The sequence below is a fragment of the Adiantum capillus-veneris genome, chromosome 14 (assembly GCF_014529385.1).
Source record: "Adiantum capillus-veneris isolate H3 chromosome 14, ASM1452938v2, whole genome shotgun sequence".
Lineage (NCBI taxonomy): Eukaryota > Viridiplantae > Streptophyta > Polypodiopsida > Polypodiales > Pteridaceae > Adiantum > Adiantum capillus-veneris.
The window spans coordinates 116,251,733-116,273,803 of NC_140944.1; the positions used below are offsets into that span (position 1 = coordinate 116,251,733).

The following is a 22,071-nucleotide window of genomic DNA, read 5'->3' on the forward strand; positions in this document are numbered from 1 at the left end:
GCCCTGGGAGGTACTCCAAGTGTCCATCAACTTTCGTAATCCTACCCATACTTTAATCAAAACCCTCATCCTTGGCATGTTCCTACTCATGAGAGATTTCAATGCAAGGAGGATAGAAATTGCCAAAAAGTTTGCCAACATCTCCTTAGAAAAATGAATACTTGGCACCACAAAACAAGGCTTCTTTTCCCCAACCACGAGGGAGAATTCAATTTATTAATAAAACATAAAAAGCATAACACAAATTGGGCATGTTTCCCGCATTTGTATTTTGTGCAACAAATTTATACCTTTACCACATCAACAATTTCTAGCATTTAAAGTAGACTTCAAAAAGATTACCTAAATCTAACGATGATTCATAACAACATCCTAATCTTGACTTTACTCTTTTAATCATCCTAAAGGGTCCTTGAATATGGTTATTTTGTTCCTCTTGATTTGTAAAGCTTGAAGAATATAGTAGGATGCTCTCCACAACTTCCCTTTGAAATGGCTTAAATTGCTTAAACTGGCAAAAACTTTCGGCTCCCTCCTACAAATTGCTTTTTCCAACCTTGTCACTAGATCTCAAGGATTTTATGGTTATGCAAGACAATTCTGCTAGGAGAACATATGTTAACCTAGCTTTATGGCCTGATCAAAGGCCCATCTTCTCATGTTGATAGCTATCCATTTTTGGCACTCCCTCTGAGGAAGGGCAGTTAGAAGATAAGGCAGGGACTGTCAAGATATGGAATACCCTTGATTCAGCCACTTTCATCCCCCAAGATGCTCTTAGACACCCAAGTACATGTTACTAGATTAGGAGGACTTTATCAAGTTTATCCTTCTCAAGAAAACAAGGTTATCCTCAACCCGCCCACCATAGCATAGCCTATAGCCAAAGTAATCCTAAAGACAACTTCCCAAGATCACACTACTCATGGATATTAGAAACACTTTTGGAAAAGCAATGTACCACACATACTTGTCTATAAATCCATGCCCATACCTTAGTTCCTCTATGGAAGTCACACTTTGAAGTCCTATCTATAATGTATTCTCTACATTCAACTTTCTTTGTTGATTGTTGGCTCCCATCTCCCGACCTTAAGTGAGAAAATGTAATTTATGCTTTTATTTGGCCCGAACTGAACCATCCTTTGGAAATGAAGAATGCTGCATTTTGCCCAAAATACAGCCTTCACAAACATGTTTCAATGGTGCCTCAAGAAGGGGAAACGAAGCAACCATATCAGATTTCTACAAACATAGCAAACTTGCAAAATTCAGATGACCAAAATGTGCATGCCAGAGTTTTGTATCCGAAACTTTTCTATGATCAAAAACTGCATTTGCTGAATCTTCACCACACTTGTCATACATGTTGAGCCTGTACAACCCACAAAACAAAGTGCCTGATGCAACAATCGTATCACTAGAAGTCAAATCATGAACTGTACATCTATTATCCACAAATTTGACTAGAAGTCCAAGTCGAGCAAGTGCAGAGAAATATTCTTCCTTATCCCTAGTACATACAAAGCTTCTAAAAGAGTGAAAGAGCTGTTATTTTCAATAGTAGTAAGTAGAATTTTTGCAACGTCCTTCACTGGGTAAGAAACATTGTTGGCACATGTGACAGTATTCCCATTAGGGACAACTTCAAGAGAAGTGAACATATCATGATGTGAGGTAATGTGCTTTGTAGCTCCACTGTCAAAATACCATACATCAGAGTCAACATAAACTGCCAAACATGCATCATGTACAGATGGATCATACTAGCAATGAGCAGTAAATGCCCATTCTACATCTTGCACAACATTTGTAGAATCTGTAGTCATAGATGCATCCACTATGGTGGCTGCATTTGACTCTTTCTTCTTTGCCTATTTAGCCTTTAGCTTAGGAAAATTTTTAATGACATGATCATTTGCCTTACAATAATTACATATGATCTTTTTCTTGCCTTTATCACCCGTTTTCTCATATTTGTTGCTATTATATATAGAAGGAGATGCAGTAGTAGGCCTGCTACTAGAAGAATAAACACTAGAGTTCCCATTCTTGCCACTTCTTCTCTATTTTGCAGCCATAAATGCCTAATCAAGTACACACTATCTAGCCCTATTTTTCCTAGATTGCACCTCTTTAAGAGCTTGTTTACTAAAGCATCATATGTGAGGGCCATACCCAGACTCGACCCTACTCACCTCCCTCAGTCCTCCAGACCGTTCCAGGGAATGACGTAGATCTATTTGCAGGTATCCCTCCCACTTGGGAGTGACACTCAGACAGGACTCCAGCCTATCTCGAACGCCAACCCAATGTGAGGGCCATACCCAGACTCGACTCTACTCAACCGCCTCAGTCCTCCAGACCGTTCCAGGGAATGATGTAGATCTATCTGCAGGTATCCCTCCCACTTGGGAGCGACACTCATACAGGATTCTGGTCTATCTCGAATGCAACCCAAGGGGGTACATGCCTTCATTCAATGATTCAATCCGCTTCTCATAATCAATCTATCCTTGACAGCTTTCCGCACCCAAAATCATGGTCCTTAGTTTTGATTCTCCTGATCTTTTTTTTCTTGAGGATCTGCTCTTAATTTCTTGTTCTCCCTTGGTTCATGGCAATAACCCCTTTTTTCTGACAAGCAGGCATGGCAGTTTTCACTTTCCCCTAAGAAGATGGATCTTGCAATCCTACCTGGTCTCACTCGTCCCCGATTACCCATTTTTATCCCACGTAGTCCTAGCGTTTAACATAAAAGTTTTAAATCAAAATCCGGCCATCTGACCCTCCGGATCCGCCCACCCACCGAACCATTTCATGAAAATCCCTTCCTGAGGTAGTACTTAACTACTACAAAATCAGGAAGACAGTAGTCTATCAGACATCATCAAACAACAAGCACCATGCAATCTGTTGCATACCCTCGTTCACGGAAATTCATCTGGTTGTTACCACCAGATCCTTATTTAGAAAATTTTAATTCATTTCCTTTCCTTTCTCTGCTATATTTAGCTTGTAACTAGTTTCCTAACTAATCATGCAGCACATTTAGTTTCAACCAATTCATCTTACCTCCCCATTCAAGCTAAGATAATCGGTTACAAGCCATCAAAATGGCATCACCTTCACAAAATTTCCCATAATTAAGTGTTTGGGAAAGTCTCATCCAGTAATTTAATCATTCCTTCCTAAGCATTTTATTTCCAGAGGTATATCACCATATGGTGACAGATGCAGAGGATAGCCCCTATATTCCTAGCCTTTCCAGTTCCTTTTTAATGAACCAAGTCGAACAAATTTCCTTAATTAAATTCACATCATCCTCCCTGAGAATAACCTTCTCAGCCAACTATTCGCATCAGGCCATACCCAGATTATGGCCGATTTCCAATAAGATACCGCGGGTACTTCACCCGACCGGGCAAAAATAAAACAAACCCATTCATCCCTTATACCTCAGGCATGAATGACCTAGGTATAACAACCTTCGGGTTACGCTGACCTAGCCGAAAAGAGCGAATCTCCAACAAGTTCCCGAAGAGAATCCTCTCAATGGGCCGGCCATTCAATCATTTTGACCCCAAGAAGTTCCATCTTGGTTCCCGGTCATATCCAGACAATCTTCAAAAATCCTAGTTAAATCTATGTTTTGCAATGGGCTATCCCTATCACGTCTCGAGATTCCTTTTTAACTCCTAGTTGGTACTTTCCAGGTTCATTCATTTATCAACCTTAATTCCTACTTTCATTATCTACCAGCCAAGTTTATTTAGAAAATACAAGCGAGTTTTTGCTATAGGCATTTGATGGTTAATGTCTCTTCAAAAATGCCAACTTTTTAAGTTCAATCTCCGTTTTGTCGATTTTGCAATCCTTTTCCATCCATGGGACATCTCCATGGAAGCTTGTAGAGTTTTCGGTTCAAACAACACGGAGATCAATTCCGCGAAGTTATCCCCTATCTCCTCCATCCCGTATTTAAAAACAAACTTGAAATTGAAAACTTTAGAAATACTCTTCAATACCAAAAGTTGAACTACTTCTGTCGAGCTTAGACAATTACTCTTTTCTTATGATACCTAGTTTTCCATTTTAGGAAGCTAGAAGGTCATCTTATAATTTATGAGTTTTCGAGCTTTCCATTAAAACTTAAACCTAAAATACAAGGTAGTCACTAAAGCTTACACATAAGTGCAAAGTTACCATTAAAGCTTATCTTACGAGAGCAAATCTACCTTTGAAGCTTAACTTTATGATGCATAGATACTCTTATCACTTAACCCTAATTGCAAGGTTTCCATTAAAGCTTAAAACCTAAAAATGCAAGGTAATCACTAAAGCTTACTTCTAAGTGCAAATTTACCATCAAAGCTTAGCTTACGAAAGCAAATATACCTTTGAAGCTTAACTTTATGATGCGTAGTAACTCTTATCCTTAACCCTAATTACAAGGTTTCCATTAAAGCTTAAAATCTAAAAATGCGAGGTAATCACTAAGCTTACATCTAAGTGCAAAGTTACCATTAAAGCTTATCTTACAAGTGAAAATCTACCTTTGAATCATAACTTTATGATGCGTAGATACTCGTATCACTCAATCCTAATTGCAAGGTTTCCATTAAAGCTTAAAACCTAAAAATGCAAGGTAATCACTAAAGCTTACATCTAAGTGCAAATTTACCATTAAAACTTAGCTTATGAGTGCAAATCTACCTTTGAACCTTAACTTTATGATGCGTAGATACTCTTATCACTTAACCCTAATTGCAAGGTTTCCATTAAAGCTTAAAACCTAAAAATACAAGGTAATCACTAAAGCTTACATCTAAGTGCAAAGTTTCCATTAAAGCTTAGCTTACGAGAGAAAATCTACCTTTGAAGCTTAACTTTATGATGCGTAGATACTCTTATCCTTAACCCTAATTACAAGGTTTCCATTAAAGCTTAAAATCTAAAAATGCGAGGTAATCACTAAAGCTTACATCTAAGTGCAAACTTACCATTAAAGGTTAGTTTACGAGTGCAAATCTACCTTTGAATCTTAACTTTATGATACGTAGATACTCTTATCAGTTAACCCTAATTGCAAGGTTTCCATTAAAGCTTAAAACCTAAAAATGCAAGGTAATCACTAAAGCTTACATCTAAGTACAAAGTTACCATTAAAGCTTATCTTACGAGAGCAAATTTACCTTTGAAGCTTAACTTTATGATGCGTAGATACTCTTATCACTTAACCTTAATTGCAAGGTTTCCAATAAAGCTTAAAACCTAAAAATACAAGGAAATCACTAAAGCTTACATATAAGTGCAAAGTTACCATTAAAGCTTCGCTTACGAGAGAAAATCTACCTTTGAAGCTTAACTTTATGATCCGTAGATACTCTTATCCTTAACCCTAATTACAAGGTTTCCATTAAAGCTTAAAACCTAAAATGATGCACATAAACCTTCCTAGTATTAAAAACACATGGATTAATAATCTTACTAGAAATGAAGATTACCTCCTCTAAGCAAAAGGGAAGTGGGGTTGAAGTCCTTCTGGAAGAGATGTGAGGCTCAAGGAGGAAGAAAAAGGATTTATGGTGAAGAGGAAGGAGAGAGGAGCTTCTTCACAAAAACCCTCAAGGGTTTGGCCTTCAAGAGAGGAAGAGAGTTGAGGGTTTGGCCTTCAAGAGAGGGAGAGAGCAAGAGCAAGTTTTAATGGAAACCTTGAGTTACTTAAGGATAGTCTGGAGCATGGCAAGTATGCGAGTAGCTTAGCAATATGTGTCTCTCCGCAAAAATACAAAGGAGAGGGGGTGCTTTTATAGGAAAAAGGTGGGTGTAATTCTCTTCTCAATTCCTATTGGACCCCAATTCTCTTCTCAATTCCTATTGGACACCAAATTCTCTTCTCAAATGCTATTGGACCCCAAATTCTCTTCTCAAATGCTATTGGACCCCATTTCTCTTCTCAAATGGTATTGGACCCCAATTTTCTTCTTAGTTCTTATCTCTTAACTTTACCTTTCAATTAAGTTAGTCTCTTTTTCTCCTAGTTCTCGATCTAGATCAGTTCCCACGCAGCTTTTGACAAAGAAGTATAAAATAATCTTAATCTTAAAGAAAAACATATGGATGACGTAATTTCTTATCTGAAATATCCTTGTCTTTTCATTCTAGAGTAAAGTCTCGTTCGCATGACTTCTTTGTTGATCTTGCTTCTTATAAATTATTTTCTAGGCTGAAGAAGTTCTAAATGTCTCCAGGGTTTATGGAGGGACCTTACAAACTCCCCAACAAAAAGAAAGAGTTGTCCTTACCTCGGGACATACTTTAGAGAGTAGACAGACGCAATCTTTGGTCAACTTATGATCGAAGATGGTCAGTAACTTTAGAGTATTTAGATTAAAGGACAGTGAAGATAGTATGGACCTTGAATAATACACTTCTCTTCCATTTTTAGCACTGACTCAAAAGTCTTAATCATAAACAAGTCTTAATGACTCGAGGTTATTTTAATTACTGAATGTGATCTTACTCACTAGATATTTTTCCTTTGGTGTGACCGGATTGTGTTTCTCTTGTTAGGTCTAAAGATCATTTCTTCACTTCGCTCCCTATCTAGCCTCAATATGCTTTGTAAAAATCATACCATTCTTACCTAGACTTTTAACTTTTTCCATTTTGAGCATTGACTCATTTCTCTATTATCATCCAACTGATACCATGTTCTTGACAGTCATGGATTTCATACTGATCTTTCAATTAATCTTGCAATATCTCCTCCCTTGTGTATCCAATTTATTTCCTCCATCTTTATTTGTCTTATGTCTATAGCTTATTGTCTCATCTTTCACTTGGTAATCAGATATTTCACGTATCATGACAACTAGACTTGTAAAACACCATAGACGATTTGAATCTCAAAATAATTGACTGACTAGAGATACTTGAATTCCATAAATATGATGATTGATTACACCCGCATAAAATTTACATCAAAAGTGCCATCGATATCTTGAAGAATAATTATAAGTTGTTCCGAAGAACCAACCAAAATATGATCAAGGGTTTAGACAAAAGGGAGATATTGATTTGATTCCAAAAGGTCCAAAATATTTGAATGCAAACTTACAGAATTTCCCTAGCTTTAAAGAGTTGTGTTTGGGTTTGATTCTGAGGAAAACTTGTTTGTCTTTGCTAAAGCTTCTAGCGGAGCGGTGAAGATCAACGTACCTCTTCTGCCTATCACTAGCTCTCTTCAGGTTGTCTCTAATGACTAGAAGTTGATGATCTATCTCTTCTAGGGTAGACTTAGTGGCAGGAACATGAAGAGCTGGGTCAGCTAATCGAAGAGGGACTAAACATTCCTAACCATACAAGGCTTTAAAGGGTGACATTGCGAGGCCGATGGTGAAAAGAGTTATAAGAAACTCAACTAGGGGAAGAAACTTGATCCATTTATGGGGCTATTGGTTGCAGTATGCTCGAAGCATATCTTCAATGACTTGATTCGCTTGCTCAGTTTGACCATCAGTCTCCGGATGATATACTGAGCTCAGATTCAGTTGGGTACCTAGAGATCGAAGTACGGCTTACCAAAACTTAGAAGTGAATTTGGCATCTCGATCACTGATGATTCTTGCAGGGATTCCATGTAATCTTACTACCTCTTTAACAAATACTTGGGCTATGCCGATGGCGGTGGCTGTCTGCTTGACTGGAATTAGATGACCCACATTAGTGAGCTTATCTACTATGAAAAAAATAGAATCATAGTTTCCAGTTGTCTTTGGAAGACGAGTGACAAAGTCCATACTCAGACATTCCCACTTCAACTGAGGAATATCTAGGGGTTGAAGCTTTCCAGGTAGTAAAGAAAGACCATCTGTTAAGGTATAGTCAGTTAAGTGTTCCCTCTGGTTCTAAGCTTGAATCTCTTACAGAAGAGGTCGAAAAATAGGGGTCTGCCTAAATTTGTTGTTGAACTTCCTCGGGTAAAGAAGATCTAAGGGGTGAAATTAATCAGGGTTGATGAGGACAGGATTGTTGGTCAAGAGATCTTTGAGTCTATTGAAGGCAGCATCTCTCTCCAACAAAAAAACAAAGAGTTGTCCTTAACTCAAATAAAATACGTAATTGATGAAACTTCTTGGATACGTATCGCGACTTAACTTCTTGTTAACGCTTTCAACTTGACTTCTCTCTTACACTTCTTCATCCCCCAAAAATCTGTTAATATAATATTGGAGTCATGGAAAATCTTTCTTAATAAGCCATCTTCTTGAATAAGTCATCGCGTTTTTGGATTCTTCTATACGCTACTTCCTCTTTATAAGCTACTGGTAATCCCTTCTTTATCAGCACTTGTTATCCTCTTATTTTTCCGATCTTCACTCTCTTGTAACTTAGTCATTTTCTTATTTGATGGCGTCTTGGCAAGAAGACTTGGTTCTTCCTGTATACATCTCTCACTTGCAAAGTGCAGATGAGGCAGTTAAAAGGCAGTTCTTAGAGAGATACAAAGATCTCCTCTTCCCTCAGCCAAATTCTTGTGTCGGCCAGACGATATGGAAGACATGGCGACATCTCACAAGAGTGACTCTCTGGGGTAGAGACCATTTCCGCAACAATACCCGACTTGCTATGGTTACATAAGCTCTGGGACTTGGCCCTCAATACTACTGCGTCAAAAGGACACGAGATCCTGGCTTCTCCGCAAGGTTGTTCTTGCTTGTGTAGTTTATCTCCCATATTAAAGTTTGCCTTGATACCATCTAGAGTCTTCCTCTTAGAGGTCCTTTTCTTTTCTCAGTCGATACCTGAGAAATTGCTCAAGCTGTTTCTCGTAGAAGCATTCTAGAGGGTGAGCGTCCTAACATGTGCGGTGCTTGTGATACTTGGTTATGTGACCATATATTAGAGGATCTTCATGAGTTGTAAACTTTTTTGCCTCTTCGTAATTACTTCCTGCCTCCCTTGTAATCCTTTTTGGCTTTAATTGAAGAACTAACCCTTTTTGAAAAAATTGAGTATTGTCAGTATTTCCTTTTCTTCAAATTTCAATCTCTCTTCTTCAATTGCCAATGAGTTTTTAATGACTTCTCTTTACCGTGTACTTTTAATTTCTGCAAATGGTCTTTCGTCTACAATAGTCTTGAGTAAAGATTCCCACTTTAAAGTTCTTGGCTAACTCATAAGTTTGCTTTCTTATTCTTCTCAAGTCTTTGAATGATCCGTAGAATTTGTGAGCCTATCTCTTGCACTATCCCATCTTTAAGGGATTTCTTTTGGTCGGACTTAAAGAAAACACTTGGTCATCACTTGCACTCTTAAGATTCTTTCTTATGACTTGAAATTTGGCAATCCAATTCTTCATGATAAAAAAAATCCTTCTGTCTGAAGATTATCTTGGTACGATTTACACTAATCTTGAATTCTCATGAAGTCCTAACAATAGAAACCTTGGAAAATCCGCAACTCTTGCGCTCAATTACAAGACTTCTTCAATTCAGTGGATAAGTACTCAATTTTTCATTGTATTGACTCATCTAAACAAAAATGCCATCCTTGCCATTCCATGTAATCTTCCAATCCTGATAAATTCCAACCTTCATAAATCTCTCATTTATGAGCTTCCTAAAATGTTCCAGCATAGCGAGCCTTCGCTCTAGCATCGCAATTTTCATCCTCTCATAGATAATCCGTTGAATTTCTTTTGGCATATCCCAAGACATCTTGACAATTTTTGAAAAATTTATTGGAACATCAAGACTTCATTTGGTAATATAATTGAAATTTGGGTGCTAGACTGAGTTGTTTTTCTCTCATGCATTAAACTTAAATTCTAGATTCCAAGGTCCAAGATTCAATTAGGCTCTGATACCACTTGTGAGGGCCATACCCAGACTCGAACCTACTCACCTCCCTCAGTCCTCCAGACCGTTCCAGGGAATGACGTAGATCTATGTGCAAGTATCCCTCCAACTTGGGACTGACACTCAGACAGGACTCCGGCCTATCTCGAACGCCAACCCAATGTGAGGGCCATACCCAGACTCGACCCTAATCAACCGCCTCAGTCCTCCAGACCGTTCCCGGGAATGATGTAGATCTATCTGCAGGTATCCCTCCCACTTGGGACCGACACTCATACAGGATTCCGGTCTATCTCGAATGCCAACCCAAGGGGGTACATCCCTTCATTCAATGATTCTATCCGCTTCTCATAATCAATCTATCCTTGACAGCTTTCCGCACCCAAAATCGTGGTCCTTAGTTTTGATTCTCCTGATCCTTTTTTTCTTGAGGATCTGCTCTTACTTTCCTGTTCTCCCTTGGTTCATGGCGATAACCCCTTTTTCTTGACAAGCAGGCACGGCAGTTATCACTTTCCCCTAAGAAGAGGGATCTTGCAATCCTACCCGGTCTCGCTCGTCCCTGATTACCCATTTTTATCCCACGTAGTCCTAGCATTTAACATAAAAGTTTTAAATCAAAATCCGGCCATCTGACCCTCCGGATCCGCCCACCCACCGAACCATTTCATGAAAATCCCTTCCCGACGTAGTACTTAACTACTACAAAATCAGAAAGACAGTAGTCTATCAGACATCATCAAACAACAAGCAGCATGCAATCTGTTGCATACCCTCGTTCAGGGAAATTCATCTGGTTGTTCCCACCAGATCTTTATTTAGAAACTTTTAATTCATTTCCTTTCCTTTATCTGCTATAATTAGCTTGTAACTAGTTTCCTAACTAATCATGCAACACATTTAGTTTCAACCAATTCATCTTACCTCCCCATTCAGGCCAAGATAATCGGTTACAAGCCATCAAAATGGCATCACCTTCAAAAAATTTCCCAGAATTAAGTATTTGGAAAAGGCTCATCAAGTAATTTAATCATTCCTTCCTAAGCATTTTTTTTCGAGAGGTATAGCACCATATGGTGACAGATGCACAGGATAGCCCCTATATTCCTAGCCTTTCCAGTTCCTTTTTAAGCAACCAACTCGAACAAATTTCCTTAATTAAATTCACATCATCCTCCCTTAGAATAACCTTCTCAACCAACTATTGGCATCAGGCCATACCCGGATTATGGCCGATTTCCAATAAGATACCACGGGTACTTCATCCTGCCGGGCAAAAATAAAACAAACCCATTCATCCCTTATCCCTCGGGCATGAATGACCTAGGTGTAACAACTTTCCAGTTACGCTACCCTAGCCAAAAAGGGCCAATCTCCGACAAGTTCCCCAAGAGAATCCTCTCAATGGGCCGGTCTTTCAATCATTTTGACCCCAAGAAGATCCATCTTGGTCCCCGGTCATTTGCAAACAATCTTCAAAACTCCTAGTTAAATCTATGTTTTGCAATGGGTTATCCCTATCACCTCTCGAGATTCCTTTTTAACTCCTAGTTGGTACTTTCCAGGTTCATTCATTTATCAACCTTAATTCCTACTTTCATTAATTATCTACTAGCCAAGTTTATTTAGAAAATGCAAGCGAGTTTTTGCCATAGGCATTTGATAGTTAATGTCTCTTCGAAAATGCCAACTTTTTTAGTTCAATCCCCGTTTTGTCGATTCCCAGGTTTTTGCAATCTTTTGCCATCCATGGGACATCTCCATGGAAGCTTGTAGAGTTTTCGGTTCAAACGACACGGAGATCAATTCCGCGAAGTTATCCCCTATCTCCTCCATCCGGTATTTGAAAACAAACTTGAAATTGAAAACGTTAGAAATACTCTTCAATATCAAAAGTTGAACTACTTCTGTCGAGCTTAGAAAATTACTGTTTTCTTATAGTACCTAGTTTTCCATTTTAGGAAGCTAGAAGGTCAGCCTATAATTTATGAGTTTTCGAGCTTTCCATTAAAGCTTAAACCTAAAATAAAAGGTAGTCACTAAAGCTTACACCTAAGTGCCAAGTTACCATTAAAGCTTAGCTTACGAGAGAAAATGTACCTTTGAAGCTTAACTTTATGATGCATAGATACTCTTATCACTTAACCCTAATTGCAAGGTTTCCATTAAAGCTTAAAACCTAAAAATGCAAGGTAATCACTAAAGCTTATTTGTAAGTGCAAAGTTACCATCAAAGCTTAGCTTACGAGAGCAAATCTACCTTTGAAGCTTAACTTTATGATGCGTAGATACTCTTATCCTTAACCTTAATTAAAAGGTTTCCATTAAAGCTTAAAATCTAAAAATGCGAAGTAATCACTAAAGGCTACATCTAAGTGCAAAGTTACCATTAAAGATTAGCTTACGAGTGCAAATCTACCTTTGAATCTTAATTTTATGATGCGTAGCTACTCTTATCACTTAACCCTAATTGCAAGGTTTCCATTAAAGTTTAAAAATGCAAGGTAATCACTAAAGCTTACATCTAAGTGTAAAGTTACCATTAAAGCTTAGCTTACGAGTGCAAATCTACCTTTGAAGCTTAACTTTATGATGCGTAGATACTCTTATCACTTAACCCTAATTGCAAGGTTTCCATTAAAGCTTAAAACCTAAGGTAATCACTAAAGCGTACATCTAAGTGCAAAGTTACCATTAAAGCTTAGCTTACAAGAGCAAATCTACCTTTGAAGCTTAACTTATGATGCGTAGATACTCTTATCCTTAACTCTAATTACAAGGTTTCCAATAAAGCTTAAAATCTAAAAATGGGAGGTAATCACTAAAGCTTACATCTAAGTGCAAAGTTACCATTAAAGCTTAGCTTACGAGTGCAAATATACCTTTGAATCTTAACTTTATGATGCGTAGATAATCTTATCACTTAACCCTAATTGCAAGGTTTGCATTAAAGCTTATAACCTAAAAATGCAAGGTAATCACTAAAGCTTACATCTAAGTGAAAAGTTACCATTAAAGCTTAGCTTACGAGTGTAAATATACCTTTGAAGCTTAGCTTTATGATGAGTAAATACTCTTAACACTTAACCCTAATTGCAAGGTTTTCATTAAAGCTTAAAACCTAAAAATACAAGGTAGTCACTAAAGCTTACATCCAAGTGCAAAGTTACCATTAAAGCTTATCTTACGAGAGCAAATATACCTTTGAAGCTTAACTTTATGATGCGTAGATACTCTTATCCTTAACCCTAATTACAAAGTTTCCATTAAAGCTTAAAACCTAAAATGAAGCACATAAACCCTCCTAGTATTAAAAACACATGGATTAATAATCTTACTAAAAATTAAGATTACCTCGTCTAAGCAAGAGGGAATTGGAGTTGAAGTCCTTCTTGAAGAGATGTGAGGCTCAAGGAGGAAGAAAAAGGATTTATGGTGAAGAGGAAGGAGAGAGGAGCTTCTTCACAAAAACCCTCAAGGGTTTGGCCTTCAAGACAGGAAGAGATTTGAGGGTTTGTTCTTCAAGAGAGGGAGAGAGCAAGAGCAAGGTTTAATGGAAACCTTGAGTTACTTAAGCATAGTCTTGAGCATGGCAAGGATGCAAGTAGCTTAGCAATATGTGTCTCTCTCCAAAAATACAAAGGAGAGGGGGTGCTTATATAGGAAAAAGGTGGGTGTTATTCTCTTCTCAATTCCTGTTGGACCCCAATTTCTCTTCTCAATTCCTATTGGACCCCAATTCTCTTCTCAATTCCTATTGGACACCAAATTCTCTTCTCAAATGCTATTGGACCCCAAATTCTCTTCTCAAATGCTATTGGACCCCATTTCTCTTTTCAAATACTATTGGACCCCAAATTCTCTTCTCAAATGGGATTGGACCCCATTTCTCTTCTCAAATGCTATTAGACCCCAATTTTCTTCTTAGCTCTTATCTCTTAACTTTACCTTTCAATTAAGTTAGTCCCTTTTTCTCCTAGTTCTCGATCTAGATCAGTTCCCACGCAGCTTTTGACAAAGAAGTATAACATAATCTTAATCTTAAAGAAAAATATAGGGATGACGTAATTTCTTATCTAAAATATCCTTGTCTTTTCATTCTGGAGTAAAGTCTCGTTCGCATGACTTCTTTGTCGATCTTGCTTCTTCTAAATTATTTTCTAGGCTGAAGAAGTTCTAAATGGATCTAGGGTTTAGGGAGGGACCTTACATCATACTTGATAGCATGAGGTTTATCCTCAATAACAAGTCTCCAAGTAGAAGCAAAGGTCTGATATGACTCTGATAATGCATCAAGAACAGTCTACACAAGAGAGTGATCTGGAGTAGTCTCACTTGCAGAAATCCATTGCTCTTTGAGATCTTTAATCTCAGCAAGAAATACGTTCAGGTCATCTTCCTCCTGCATAATCTTCGACACTAGCTCTTTATGTAGGTAAGAGCTTTTTGCCTCATTTCGATTTGCATACAAACCAGCTAGAGTATCCCAAGCTTGTTTTGTTGTTTTAGCTAAATGAATGTGTGGAGTAATATTGCACTTGGCAGAAAGCGCAATCAATGCATGATCTTGCACATCTTTACTATCCCAAAGTGCATGTTCATCAGCAATAGGTAAAGCAATAGCAGCAACAGAGATGCTAGAATCTACAACATCCTCAATAGATCCTGCATCCACAGAACCTAGACATACATCCAAACCCTGCACAATGTTCTATACTTCTTTTGCAACCAAAACATGTTGCATCATGTATGCCCATAGTGGGTAGTTTCTATCCCCATCCAATTTGTCTTTAGTAGACAACATACGAAACACTCATTGTTGTTATCAGCCATGGACGGTGACTAAAAGTGATGTAGAAGATGCTTGTAGAAGGTAAAACTGAACAAGAAACAATACGTGCCATGTAGAAAAGATCACAATGAAATATGTATGCCTGTTTTACACAGAATCACTTTGTCAGAATTTCTATACAAGATGACAAAATGTGCTGTGTAGACCTTCTTTAGCCAAAATGGAGCTTGAAACGACCTCAAATGGAATTTCTGAGATTGCAGAAGCCCTACGAGTGTACTTACAAAGTATAGAAACTTGTGCTCACTTGTCAAAGCTTGCCTCAATCGGAGAACGTGAGTTGGACGGTGCTGACGATGCTTCCCGGGGAGCCGATGCCTGATCTGATACCAATTGTTGGATTTAGGGTTGCCGAAATTGACACACAAAGCTTGAAGGAGAAGAAGAAGCTCAAGAGCACACAACATAAGAAGTAGAATTACTTAGTGTGCAAGTACAAAGATGAGTTAGCCCTAGAAGTATGGGCGTTTATACAGTGCACGGAGGAAAAAACCTCCTAGTGAGGGAAAAAATGCCCCGACGGTCCTAATTGTATTCACACACATCACTACCTACATATGGCAACACTATGTCAGCTATATGGTCACTATTTAGACTTGTGCATGAGCCAACATTAGGAATATTCCTTGTTGTTGCACTCTGATTAGCCCCACCATCTTGAAATTTGAATTTGTTTATAGAGTCTATGAAATTTTTTTGTGACACTCATTGAAATTTGTGTGCTTCTTTGCATAGAGATGAGTGTGCACAATGGAATTGTTGATCCCTTTGAAGAAGATAGAAAATAATCTACTTTGGCTAGGCTTCTTATCTTTTGGACACCGATTGATATATTGCTTGAGCCTATTCACAGAGTCCCTAACACTTTCCATCTCACCCTACTTGAAAGAGTAATCATTGCTACATTATCATGTTGAAGGACCATTAGGGACAAGGAAACAACAAAGAGATCTTCTAATACACCTAAAGAGGACTTATCAGAGGCATCTAATTCTTGGAACCATGAGCCTTTCCTCAAGCGATAGGACAAATCCTTCAATTTGAGTGTGCTTATCTATCACTTGATCATCCCTAACAGCTTGGAGGAATGCAACAATATGGTCATATGGATCCCCTATTCCATCATATTTTTTTACCAGCTTTTGAAGTTTGGAAGGCTAGACTCATCGTGAATACTTATCATCATTTTTCTGACCTCACACCCATGGTGATTCATCTCGTAGCTCGAAAGTCCTATACGCATCATCAAAATGTGTGGCTTGTCTAGGATGTGTATCCCCTATCACTTCTCTAGGTCATAAGGCATGAGTCTCTTGAGGGGTAGTAAAGTGTGATCAGAATGGCTCTGTAATAGCCACATGGCCTGATATCCTCTGATCTACATAACGAGGGTGTCCTCTTTGTGGGAAACATTGTGGAGATAGAGAGGTTCTAGATTCTATATTTGGACTTCTTACTATGGTTCTTTCAGAGAGAGTGGGTCCCTCTCTAAATAACTCTCTCGGTGGTGGAGCAATGGTTTGTCCTTGATATGCCACCTCACCAGGTCTAGCAGTAGCCCCTAAGGAAACCTCTAGAAATAGTGGTTTCCCTTGCCACAGGAGACTTCTTATGCCAATCCATTCCATTTTTCCATACTCATTACCCCATCGGTCTTTGATACGGCTCCTATGCCCAACTAGCTTTTCTACCACTAGCACGTGTACTAGAGGAAGCTCAAGTGTAGGCCGTCTTGTGGTGGCATAGCAACGTTCTTCAGTATCCTAATAGACCACTTTGATGTGGTCATCTTGAGAGACCTTGGTAACCAAATTTAACTACACAATATCCCAATTAGAACCGTCTTTGTGTATCTTGGTCTTGCCTTTATGATCATCTCCCACATTTAGATCTACAAAAAGTAGATCATCTAAGGTTGGTTCACAATATGGTCTAGGCATGTTGGGATCTAAAACAAGTTCCTTTCTTCCTTGTGTTGCTTCTCTAGGAACCCCAAGCTTGTCTACCTATTCAGGGTGAGACACCACAACAAAATCAAGGTATATTGGTGCAACTACCGGTGCCAAATGAGTATCCAGGAAAAATTTCCGCCATTGGTATTTGCATCGGTATCTATGCCGGTATGACATCGCCAGTATCTGCACCAATATCTGCGTCGAAAAATGTGCCGGTATATACATTGGTATCTATGCTGCAAAATGCATTGGTATCTACGCCAATAACAGTGCGTTTTCTGGTGCAAATATCGGCGCAAATACCATTGCCAAAAAAAAATAATGATAATAATTTTATTTTATTTTTAAGTAATGTGTCCAATCGTTCTTAATGTTTTTGACCTTTTTGATCTCATTTATGATGTTCAAATGGTCAAAACATGAATAATTTAAAAAATTTACATAAATTTTTGGTCTATTATTTAATTTTAATGTAAACAATATATGATAATGTCTACTATCTAAATCTTATGCACTAACATCATACCTAAGTGTGTATGCATAAAAGCTATAGTAAAACACTAATTTCTTAAACATTATGCTAAAAATTTAATGCATAAAGCGATGTCAAAATGTTATAATAATATGTCTAAATGTGCATGCCTCAAATGCCATAACAACATGCAAAATGAAAGTTTAGGTTTGACACTTAATGCCTAAATTCGTATATCTAAAGCGCTAACGTATATATGCAACTAATGTATAAGCCTAATATCTAAATATTATGTGTAATGTCTAATTGCTATAGTCTTATAACTAAATGCTAAAGTGTTATGGTTAAATGCTATACCTAAACGTCTTAGTGTTATCTAAAGAGTATTATGATAAAATGTTAAATATTAATTCTTAATGTTTACATTAATGTCTAAATGCTTACGCCTATGCCTTAATGTCTATGCCTAAACGTTTATGCCAATACCTAAATACTAATGCCTAAATGCTTACGCTAAGGCCTAAACACTTATGTCAATGCCTAAATGCTAACGCTATTGCCTAAATGCTAATACTAATGTTTAACATCATTATTTCTAACTCTAACTCTAATGCCTTACAGTGATACTAATGCCTAACTCTATTGCCTAATGCTAATACTCCAACTATGAAAAATATAGAAAAGACATACAATATGCTTTGACATTAAATAATAAAGAATTTAAACATAATTTTTAAACATCCATAAACGATTATGGCTTATGCATGACACTTATGCATAAGCATTTATGGCATGACACTTTTGCTAATGACTAATGCATGACACTTATGGCTAATGCATGTGGCTTTTGCATTAATGACACTTTTGCTTATGGCTTATGGCATGATACTTATGGATTATGGATGATGCTTATGCATGATTCTTATTGGTTATGGATTTTGGTTGACGCTTATGGCTTATGGCTCCTGCATGACGCTTATGGTGGCTGATGGTTGATGCTTATGCATCGACTCTTATGGCATATGGCTGACACGTATGTATGATGCTTATTGCTCATTGCTTATGGTTGACACTTATGGCTTATGGCTAATGCGTGACGCTTTTGCCTAATGCATGACACTTTTTCCTAATGCATGATGCTTATGGCTTATGGCATGATGCTTTTGTTTATGGCTTATGGCATTACACTTTTGCTTATGGCATTACCCCTTTTTCTTATGGCTTACGCTTATGCATCAATATAATGATGCTTATATCTCATTGCTTATGGCTTATGGCTAATGCATGACGCTTTTGCCTAACGCATGACATTTTTGTCTAATGCATGACGCTTATGGCTTATCTCATGACGCTTTTTCTTATGGCTTATGGCATGATGCTTATGGATTATGTCTTATGATTATGCAATGACTCTTATGAATGATGCTTATCGCTCATTGCTTATGGATGACACTTATGGATTATGGCATGAAACTTTTGCTTATGGCTTTTATAGCTTATGGACTGACATTTTTGCTTATGCTTATGACTTATGACATGAATATATACTTTGCTTTTGCTTATGGATTATGGCATGATGCTTTTGCTCTTGATTTTGCTTTTGCTTATGGCTTATGGCATGACACTTATGGCCTACGGCCTATGCTTATGAATCGACGCTTATGAATGACGCTTATCACTCATTGCTTCTGGACGACACTTATGGCTTATGGTTAATGCATGACGCTTTTGCCTAATGCATGATGTTTTTGCCTAATGCATGACACTTATGGCTTATGGCATGACACTTTTGCATGACGCTTATGGCTTATGGCTTATGATTACGGAATGACTCTTATGAATGACGCTTATGGCTTATGTCATGACACTTATGGCTTATGTCTTATGATTACGGAATGAATCTTATGAATGACATTTATCGCTCATTGCTTATGGATGACACTTATGGCTTATGGCATGACGCTTTTGCTTATGGCTTATGGCTTATGGCTTATGGCATGACGCTTTTGCTTATGCTTATGGCTTATGGCTTATGACATGAATACTTTGCTTTTGCTTATGGCTTATGGCATGATGCTTTTGCTCTTGCTTTTTCTTTTGCTTATGGCTTATGGCTTATGCTTATGCATCGAAGCTTATGAATGATGCTTATCGCTCATTGCTTCTGGATGACACTTATGGATTATGGCTAATGCATGACATTTTTGCTTAATGCATGACATTTTTGCCTAATGCATGACGCTTATGGCTTATGGCATGAAACTTTTGCTTATGGCTTATGGCATGATGCTTATGGCTTATGGCTTATTCTTATGCATTGATGCCTATCGCTCATTGCTTATGCTTGACACTTATGGTTTTTGCCTTATGCATGATGTTTTGGCCTAATGCGTGACACTTATGGCTTATGTCATGACGCTTTTGCTTATGGACTATAAAATGAAGCTTATGGCTTATGGCTTATGCTTATGTGTCAATGCCTATCACTCATTGCTTATGGCTAATACTTATGGATTATGGCTTATGCTTATGCATCAATGCCTATCACTCATTGCTTATGGCTGACACTTATGGCTTATGGCTAATGCATGCTGCTTTTACCTAATGCATAACGCTTTTGCCTAATACATGACGCTTATGGCTTATGGCATGATGCTTTTGCTTATGACTTATGAAATGATTGTTAGAGGCTCGCCACGATCAGATGACTAAAGCATAGCTTGCACCAACACAATATGTCAAATGCAGGGGAGCGACCCAACTAGTGCATGGAGGCTATGTGATTGTGTCTAATTCACGGTAATCACACATTAAGAACGAGAGGAAGCTACCTATGCATACATACACACACACATTATGTTGAAGAGGACATTGCCTTTCCATTCCCACACCATAATGATTTCCAAAGGATTAAAGAGGACTCAAATGACTAATGGAAGTTCCTATAGACTTATCACATTCATTGGAAGCTTTAATGGAAATCTTCCTCACTGACATAGAAGAGGTATTTCACATACAACTTTAATAGAAATAAATTGAAGCTACCATTCAGGAGCCTTAGTGGGTAACACCAATGAAGCATTGCAAGTCACAAAAACACCATTAAGAAAGATTCATAGTAACTCTATTAAGCTCTCTTGACCTAGAGAACTCACAAGCTTAAAACCTTCTTTACTTTATAGAAATCAATGTATAAACATTGCAAAGATGTAGAAAAGAATGGGAAAAAACTTTTCATTGCATTAGAATGAAAAAGGAGTGTACAATGTGCACGTATAAAGCACCACAGTGAGCTCTTTCTTCTCTTTGAGAGGTCTCACGTTCACCTCTAATACAAAGGATTGGGTTTTGTTTAATAAATCCCTTCTTTTAAGTAATGGGCTTCAAAAATGTGTGGCTTTTCACATTGGGTGGACAAAATTTGAATCCACACATACAAATTGGAAGCCCATGGCTCCTTTTTTTACACACATAGGATTCTATTTATAAATATTGGGCTTTTACAATGGCTTTTATTACAAAGGGATTGATGGATACAGGAAATTAATAGAAGTTTTTTAATGGGTGCTCAATTTCCGGTTGCCTCTTCTTCATCTCTTTGGCTACTTCCTGATTTCTCGAAACACTCCCCCCCCACCTACTTCAGTGTCCGTCCTCGAATGTTGGCAAAAGTGCCCAGCTATGTGCTTGAAGTAGGGGGTCTTTAGTCCCTGAGCGTGGTTTTGTTGATGTATTCCAACGCTTTCAGGTGTCGTCGGTGATCCCACTCTCGTGGAGTGTCTTCAATCATGTCCCTTAGCGGGAACTTCATCTCCATTGCTTGGTAGGCAATTAGCCTTGCTCCAAGGTCTCTAATAAGGGATCCAAAAGATGTGGCTTTGATATTCAAAGAAGCTGGTATAGAATGCATCTTCAATGTTTGCACGTAATGGCCTGCCACAAAGTGAAGTTGAGCAAATAGGCCCATGATCTTTGGTGGATGAGGTGCCAATTGAAGGTTCTAGATTAATCCCTACCTGCCTTCAAGAAATTTGTCCCAAGTGGCCCGCATGTGTATGCTCTCATGAAACTCTTCAATGCAGGATATAATCATCTTGCAAATCTTTATGAGCATTTGATAGGCTAGGTCAGGGACACCTTTGAATTGCTACACTGCCTGATTCAAAGTTTCCAACATGTACGGCTTTGTCAGCTCATGATTTGTTTGTGGGGGTGGCAGCAGTGGATAATTCAACCATGTGAGTTGTAATCTTTTCTTTTTCTTGAAATCCTGCCATGTTCTCCTTCTTCTTTTACTGGGCAGAAGGTTGGCTCTATCCTCATTTCTCTAGGAGCTCTTACATAAGCATTTTTGCTTTGTGGATACTTTTGTGAACTAGCCAAGCCTACATGTAGTCTCATTTTTCATATTGGTTTTTGCTTTGCCATTGCTCCAAGCTGATTGGATGATAGCCTCCTATCTCTAAATCAGTGCGTAGAGGTGCAAGAGCTTCCTTACTCTTCAAAAATTCACGTTTACGTAATGGATATGGGAGGGTAGGCCTATGATATGCGTTGTTGAGATCCTTGGCCTTTGGAAATCATATAGCAGGAGTATGAAGCATCCTCTTTTCCCATTTCATGCACTCCTTTTGGATAGGCTCCATGATTTTTGTGATAAGCAGTGCGAGCTCTACCTCTGCCTGGGTAAACTGAGCCCACTCATCTGGCATTTGGAGCCCACTTGTCGGAAAGGTGAATTCCTTGACCTCAATGTGTTGTGCTTCAATTGCTGGCTCTGGAAACACTTTCTCTCTGAGCACCAGCTCTCTTTCTACATTTTCCATCATTGTTTGTAGCTGCTTGATCTACTTTTGCAATTCTTGTTCCTTCTCTAAAAACATTGTAGAGAGCATGTTGATATGCCTCTCTTTTGTTTGTAACAGT

General features: G+C 38.2%; 1 pseudogene; it reads right to left on the reverse strand.

The window, feature by feature from the left end:
• Positions 1-1,119: 1,119 nt before the first annotated feature.
• On the reverse strand, positions 1,120-21,971 carry LOC147442991 (uncharacterized; annotated as a pseudogene).
• Positions 21,972-22,071: the final 100 nt, after the last annotated feature.